This window comes from Adiantum capillus-veneris, unplaced genomic scaffold (assembly GCF_014529385.1).
Source record: "Adiantum capillus-veneris isolate H3 unplaced genomic scaffold, ASM1452938v2 Hic_scaffold_848, whole genome shotgun sequence".
NCBI lineage: Eukaryota > Viridiplantae > Streptophyta > Polypodiopsida > Polypodiales > Pteridaceae > Adiantum > Adiantum capillus-veneris.
In genome coordinates, this window is record NW_028221826.1 from 8,578 (window position 1) to 17,002 (window position 8,425).

At 43.3% G+C, this 8,425-nt stretch overlaps 1 pseudogene; it reads left to right on the forward strand.

Annotated features, from left to right (window-relative positions):
* Nucleotides 1-356: 356 nt before the first annotated feature.
* LOC147416531 (putative serine protease EDA2 pseudogene) lies at nucleotides 357-3,365 on the forward strand (annotated as a pseudogene).
* The last annotated feature ends 5,060 nt before the right edge of the window (nucleotides 3,366-8,425 follow it).

Genomic DNA, 8,425 nt, shown 5'->3' on the forward strand with positions numbered 1-8,425 from the left:
AGCAAGCCTGAGGTTTGTGGCCGTGCAATTTGGCTCGAGGGCAATGGCTTGGATCATGCCAAGCGGCCACATCCTGGGCCTGAATATGAAAAATCGCTTTAGACCAACCAAGTAAATATAAAAATGTGATTTTTTGTTACAAAAACTTTTAGAATGAAATCGTGCAAAACGGAGCATATTGGTGCGGCGGCCGGCTTGTCAGGCGACGCTACCAATACAGGAATCTCTATAGAGAGACTCGCTCACTTCTGCTCAAGGTCAAGCGCTCTCTCTCTCTCTCTCTCTTCTCTCTCTCTCTCTCTTCTGTGTGTGTGTGTGTGTGTGTGTGTGTGTGCGCGCGCGTGGGAGAAAGAGCCATGGGGCGGGGAGGTGCGGTTGTGCTGGCGGCGCTACTGGCCGTGACGATGGTGGGGGTGGGTTGCCATGGCATGCAGATGCACTACCTCACGTGCAAGCTCAACCAGTCTCAGCTCATGCGGCCCGCATTCTTCAGCAGGACGGCGGTCCCCTCTGGTTCAACCAAACGCTCGACCATTTCAGCCCTCGGGTACTAACCCCCAAAAATAAAAAAACAAACAAGTGTTATATGTGGCGGGATGTGAATGCCTGTGGCCTGCGGCTTTCGAGTCAGGTGTTGGTTTGGTTTTTTTTTTTTGGGGGGGGGGGGGGGTTTTGGGGCAATCTTTCAACTAATGCATTGGAATAGCAGCGGGCAGCCCCCTACAGTACTACATTCATTAGCTGGAATCTCATACGATTCCATTTGGTTTGCAAGGCTACCAATCAAAACGGTCGAGGAGAGGAATCTTTCAAACTAATGCAGTGGGACTACTAAGAATACATTTCAATGAAAAATTACATAGAATCACTAGAGATTCACTTATATGCTCCATAAGGTTAGTATGTAAAAATAATTTAGGGAAGGGACACGTGTTGTGCATGGCTGGCATTTGTGTGTGCACAAATGCTATGAAGGGATTCTCTCAGCCTCCCGTCTCTCCTCTCTACATTTGGCGTCTGTGCAAGTGAAAATGCGTTTTCAAGTGTTCGATGTGGCATATATTCACAAGAAGTTTTGGACAGATTCTCACTATAATTCCCACATCATGACTTAACTCAACATCATGAGCCGGCGGTCCCTTGCCCCCAATCGTACCTAGCTGCTCATGATGTTGAGTTAAGTCATAATGTGAGAATTATTGGGGCCGGCAGTCCCCTGCCCCCAATCGTACCTAGCTAGGTATGCAGTGCCTCCTGAGCGGAAGCTCGTGATGTTATGCATTGTATGAAAAACACTGGAAAAAGTTTCCCTTTTAAAATCTCTAAATCTTCTTGTGATATATAGCAACAAAAAACCGCATGTGATGCTCGAAGGGGAGGTCCATCTACCTAGCAATCAGGAAACCAAGCTGCAAAAGCCTGATGTCAAGCTTTCCAGAATGCTAATACATAAGCTCACCGAGGAAGCACAATTGAAGTTGAAGCTTGGTTAACTTTGATGTAAGCACTTGATGATGGTAGAGGCCATCAGACGGCACACACACACCATATACATGTGCGCAGCTGCACAAGTTATGGGGCTCCTTGTGGGGGATGTGATTCGTGAATGCCTGTGGCCTTTGAGGCCTACGCCTTTCGATTGCAACCAGCTGTGTTTGGTGTTTTTTTTTGGGGAAGAGAGAGAGAGAGAGAGTGAGAGAGCGAGCAGGAATCCATTGCAAGGAAGGCACTAGCTGTTGGCGAAACATGTCTCTCTTGGTGATACTTTGAATGGGAGGAGGATGAGATGGGCAATGTTATCGACTTGTGAGGAGGGATCGTGAGCTAGGTGCAGGTAGAACATGGCTGGAGAAGAATGAGGGAGATGGAGGAGTCATAGAGGCGATGAATCTTTTGATGCACGGGATAGGGCAGAGTTGGGCACAAGACAACAAAGGAATCTTTGGACTCCTTTCATCCACTCTCGTCCCCCCACCGCGCCGGCGGTCCTCTGCCCCCAATCGTACCTAGCAATGCCTCCTTCACAGAAGCTCATGATGTTGAGGAAAGTCACAATGTGAGAATGATTGTGAGAATCTGCCCAAAATTTCTTGTGTATAAGTGATCGCAAATGTCTTTTTTATCGTACAACTCGCTCCTAATAAAAGGAAAACTTTACATTACGGAAAAAAAGTTAAAAGAATAGCTATACTTTTTGCCAAGGACTTGAATGTGAACAGGAAAGCTGCAGTCACTAAGTACCCATGGCAAGGTCAATTGTCTAGCATTGTACCTTTTTAGTTTTTGTTAATACAAATATCCCACATAATGCGGGAATTGCCATTAAGGGAAAAAAAAAAGATAAAGCTTCAATTTTTCTTTTACTAAGAGAGTGGAAAGAAACTTCACAGCATTGGTTTATGAAAGAGTGTCTAAATTGACTATTAGAATCCAGTCCTCACTATTGAGCACATAGTCCTAGTTCATTTTGCTCTAATTAAATTCATTGTAATTGATGTCATGATGCCAATGACATGATTTTGCAGGACACCCGAACGTTTGAACAACGCTATTATGAGTCAGTTGAATATTTTGATGACCCTGATGGTCCCATTTTTCTAGAAGTATGTGGAGAGTCTGAGTGTGACGGCATATTCGATAGCTTCTACGTGGTAAGTGATTTAATAAAGTGTGAGTTTTTGTTTTCACATATATAAAACATAGTGACATAAGATTTAATATTTCACTTAGAATTACACTTGATCTAAAATGATAGAATTGCCACAAAAGAATCTATACTATCTATAATGGGGGGAGGGATTACCGGCCCCCCCTCCTTGCCACACGTCAACAACACCTTCATCCAACGGGTGTGGCCTACAAGTTCGGGCGTGGAGAGAGAGAGAGAGAGAGAGAGAGAGAGAGAGAGAGCCGCCCACACTAGTTAATATAAGATTGTTTATTGTGAAGCAATTACGACAGAAGTTTGGCTAAAACACATGTTAGCTTACAATTTTTGTGAGAATAATAATGCATGCATCCACAATACTATGAAATTATATGCAAAAAATTTTACATTTATTATTGCATGTGAAGAGGGTAGGGGATGGGCTTCAACTTCAAACCTGATTGCATATAGAGTACATTTTAAAGGAAAAGCTAAAGATTTTGTATGTGTCTATATTGATTCAGTTCTTTGATTTAAAATTCTTTTTGTAGCAATTGGCAGAAGAAATGAAAGTTGCATATGTGACTCTTGAGCATCGATATTATGGGCCAGCATTCCTGGCTCAGATTTAAGTACCAAAAATCTTGCATACCTCACTACAGGGCAAGCTTTATACGACCTTGCAAATTTTCGTAATTACTACCAGGTATGGCTATAAAACTTTAAATTCAAAATAAGTTAACATTACTCTTGTCATAAATCCTTCTCATTATTAACAACAGTAAATTTTTTAATGGAAATCAATTAAGTTTTTGTTGCTATGGTTGAACCTAAACTAATATCACCCCCAATTCATGCACTAAGTGGGGATACATGGCAATATTTGAAAAATTTTAATCTAAAAAAGTCTAAAGTGTATTCACTTCGAAACCTTGAGATTTTTAAGCGAAGCAAAAAATCTCAAGATCCACTCAAAAAATCTCATGATATGAAAAATCATGATATATGACCATAATATATTGTAGAGTACACTAGATTCGCAAAACTCACCTGGCCATTCTAGCTTTTTCCTGCCTCTTTTATTCAGGTTTTGTCATACATCAAGGTTAACGTCTCCACAATTGATTACTGGGAGACCGTTTAGGAAGTTATGCCTACGTGTTACATAATGGGCTTGACCCTGTGGTCTCTACTTCTCTCCCCCCCCCTAAACAAAGGAACAAAAGGGATTACTGGGCAATAGAAGCATGATAAGGCTTCATACGGTTTACATGGGCAATGGTGATTGTACCTTAGCTTTCTCGTTCGAGCCGATATGTATTGGTCCACAAGCGTTGTAAAACCCTATATGGACCTAACCAACGGTGTAGTAGGGATTCACTGAGGCCTTGTCATCGGAATGGGTAATATAGTAGAACTTGGGAGCCTTCTGCATAGGTGATGCCGTGGCGACCTTCGTCATAGGTTTTCTTCTGACGAGCTTGGGCTTGTTGCAGGTTCCGAAGCATAGAGCTACGCAATAGGGGTTGTGAATGTTGTAGGTATATCCACCAATCAATTGCATCTACTTTTGCAGGCGTGAATTGTAGGGTATGTAGATCGGGAGGGAATCGGGGTCTCTGCCATACAACACTTGGAAGGGGTTGACCCGTGTGGAAGCTTGGACTGATGTATCATAGGCATGTATGGCAAAGGGTAGAACTTGATCTCAATGCTGGTGTAGAGGGTCAACAAAAGCTGCAATTACTTGCTTGATAGTGCGATTGAGACGCTCTGTGAGGCCATTCGTCTGTGGGTGATAAGGGGAGGCCATTCGTCTGTGGGTGATAAGGGGAGGCAAAGAGTTATTGTATGCCTTGGGATTTGGCGAGAATATCCATGACTTCAGCTTTGAATTGCATGCCTTGGTCAGACAACAACTATCATGGACAGCCATGACTGAATATCATCTTTTGTAAAAGAGTGTTGGCAATTATAGAAGCCGTGATATCGGGTATGGCTGCTGCCTCACACCAGCATGTTAAGTCTTCCGTGATTACTAAGATATACCTGTTGTCTATGATAGAATGTGGGAATGGTCCCAGCAAATCCCATCCTACTAGCTCAAATGGTTCATGGACCAAGATAGGGGATAGCAGTCCTGTAATGTTAGGGGGGCTCTTAATGCTTTGACACACTTGACACTGTTGCAAGAATTCAAATAGGGATTGCCGCATGTGTGGCCAATAGTAATGCAGCCGTAGCTTCTGTAAGACCTTATGAAAACCGAGGTGACCAGATAAGGGATGGGCGTGATAGAACTGCATGTAATGAGCTTGCAGGGCCTTCGAGATATAGATGCGTGGCTGATTACTTGGGGAGACATAAAATAGGACATGATTAATAATACAAAACCATTGCTGGTGATCATTCGAAACTGCACTAAGTATCCGCTGAATGATGGTTTGGACTTCAGGGTCGTGCTCCTGAAATGCAGCCATCTGTTCCAAGGAAATAGGTAGGCTGACTGTCATATTGGTGCATTGCATATCTGTATGCCCAGCTCGGGAGAGACCATCTGCAATGAAATCGTGTATGCCTTTACAATAATGTAAAGATAAACAGTACTCATGTAGAGCCAGTGCCCAACGTAGTAGCCTCCCAGGAGGATGGTGTTTTTGCAACAAAGGGATGAGAGGCTGATGGTCAGTTTCAATTGAGACTTGTGTGCCATGAAGGTATGGGTGGAGTTTGGTGAATTCCCAGACGATGGCAAGGAGTTATTTTTCGGTCGTGGAGTAATTAGCTTTGGCATGAGATAAGGAGCGGCTAGCAAAGGAAATTGGCCGCCATCTGTCCATCTCATCTTGTTGCAGCAACACAACGCCTAAACCCTGGTTGGAGGCATCCGTCTGGAGCTTAAATGGCCGCTGAAAATTTGGGTGTGCCAGTAGAGCAGCATCTTCGATTACCTGCTTTAGAGTGTCAAAGCTCTGCTGGCAAGCCAGACTCCACCAATATGTAGCATTTTTTTTAAACAGCCGATGAAGAGGGTAAGTGATTGCAGAGAGGTTTGGCACAAATCTAAGGGAAAATTTTGCCATGCCCAAAAATCTTTGAAGTGTTTTGACAGATGTGGGTGGAGGATTTGGATGGCTAAGATTTTTGAGGGATCCATCTGAATACCTTCACCTGATATGACAAACCCCAAGAATTTAAGCTTGGAGGCGCCCCATTTGTACTTGTGGAGCTGAAGTTGCAAATGAAATTTCTGCACTCTGTTGAGAACCTCTTCCAAGACCTGTAGATGTTCCTCCCATGTTGGGGTATGGATGAGGATATCATCCAAATAGACGAGCAACACACCCTTGAGAATGAGGTCGTGGAAGACTAAGTTAGCAATTCATTGGAATGAACTGCCAGCATATGAGAGGCCAAAAGGCATGCGTGTGAATTCATACAAGCCTATAAGAGTTTTGAAATCTGTTTTGTGAGCATCGCGAGGATTAACGGGAATCTGCCAGTATCTAGAGGCTAAATCAAGGGAGGTGAAATATCTAGACTTGCCTAACTGGTGGAGGAGATCATCAATACGAGGTAATGGGTAGAGGTCATGAACTGTTACCTTGTTCAAAGGACAAAAATCGATGCAAAACCTAAATGTGTCATCCTCTTTCTTCACTAAATGAGGCTCAAAACCCAATCCCTACATGACGGCTGAATGATTCCCTTTTTGAGCATGTCTTGGACAGCGTCATTAATTCTTTGCTGTTCCAATGGGGATCTCCGTCGAGATGCCATGCGGACTGGGGAAGCATCTCCCGTATTAATGGAGTGATGGACTGGGAGATTGATCATGGAGGTCTTTTCTGGTCTATGAAAGAGGCTAGGGTACTTGTATAACAGAGATCAAATGCTATGAGTGCGTGCAGCTGTATCTACTAATGTGTGTTGTGTTTGGACAAAGTTGGGGCCTCGTGAAGAACACATCATGGGTATGGGAAGCGTTTGGGGCAAGACTAAGTGCTGGCTATCAAATTGCAAACGGGCTTGAGTTTTGATGAACCAATCACAACCTAGAGTTAAAGGGAATAATTGATGATGCGGCAATACATAAAAAATCATGTGTGAATGTCTTGTGTGATGCATGAAAGGTGCAATGGGCTATAGTGTGAGATTGATACACTTCTTTATTATCTCCAAACAATACATATATAGGAGTGGTTGTGCTTGTGGGAATGCCTAGATGCTCTACCAAATTCTGGCTAATAGAGGATATGGTGCTACCTGAATCTAAAAGTGCCTCATGAGGTGTGTTCTGTACTTGGACCAGCATTGAACACACCATGCGGCCGAAAGTTGCCGAAGCTTGAGTCTACAGGGGGTGCCCTTCCATCAGCCACTCGCTCAATTTTTTTTCGGAAGTGCTGCTAAAGTTGCTGCATCAGCTAATTGTATTTGAGCATTTTGTACTTGATGATTTGCTCGTAGTCGCCGACAGTGCTTGCAAATATGCCATAATTGTTGCAGTAGAAACATTTTGGGTGGCCTTGTGCGTCTCAAACTGGCAGGTCACAATGATTACCTACTTGGGCGTTTTGGACGTCAATGTCCATGGGGGCCAGCTGATGATCAGCCACTTGCCGTGGATGAACTAGTTGTGCGACAAAGATGTTATTTTACTCACCGTTTGCTGTGCTATCAATTCGTTGTGCAATTTGGATTGCAACATGAAAGGAAGTTGGGCCTTGATCACGAACTCGGCGGGACAAATCATGACGAAGGCAAGGCCAAACGAAGAACAACTTCATTTCTTCAAACATGGTGGGATCAGCACGCAACAATAGTTGATTTAACTTAACTGCAAATTGTGCTACTAGTTCCAATTGCTATTGCTTGAGTGTATTCAATTGCTGGAGAGTAGTCTATGTGACATTTTGATTAGCAAAATTTTGAATCAATAAGGACTTGAGATTTACCCAATCTGTTTTGATGGCATCATCTTGCTGGACAAACCATGTGGCAGCTACGTCTTCGAGTAGAGTGCGAGACTCCATCGCCTTGCGAGTATCCGGCCATTGTTGATAGCTAGCAACATTATCAAAATGATCCAACCAAGTCAAAACATCTTCTGTTGGAAGGCCGGAAAAGGCTTTAGGACGCACTTTGGGGTCAGGCTTATGTAAGTGTGAGCTTTTCGTAGATAGATAACAGAGGAGGGAATGATTAGTATGGTTGATCTGAACTAGCATTCTAGACACAGCTTGGAACATCTGTTCCATTGGATTGCATGGAAAAACTCTGGATGCATCAAGGCATCCTCATAATGTGGGCTTTGAGGAGAACCATGAGCCTGTCGGGGTGAAATCGGGTGAGTCATGAGGGCAACAAAGTGAGGAAAGATGACTAGAGGTCGGCTATGCAAGCTAGCAGGTGACGTGAGGAGCAGAGAACTGCTACGTGATTTAGGGTAGGTGACCCCGTCAACTCCACCAATGTAGAGACACTGGATTCTCAAAATTCGGGCCATTATGGCTCTTTCCTGACTCTTTTATTCAGGTTTTGTCATACATCATGAACGTCTCCACAACTGATTACTGGGAGACCATTCAGGAAGTTATGCCTACATGTTACAAAATGGGCTTGACCCTGTGGTCTCTATAATATTATGCCAGCTATCTAATTATGATAATGCATATATAAAAACATTTAAACATAATTTTTCTTGATATTTTCCATGCATTCTTGTATTGATAGCTCTTCACAATGTTAAAAGTATTGTAAAGAGATGTTTAACAA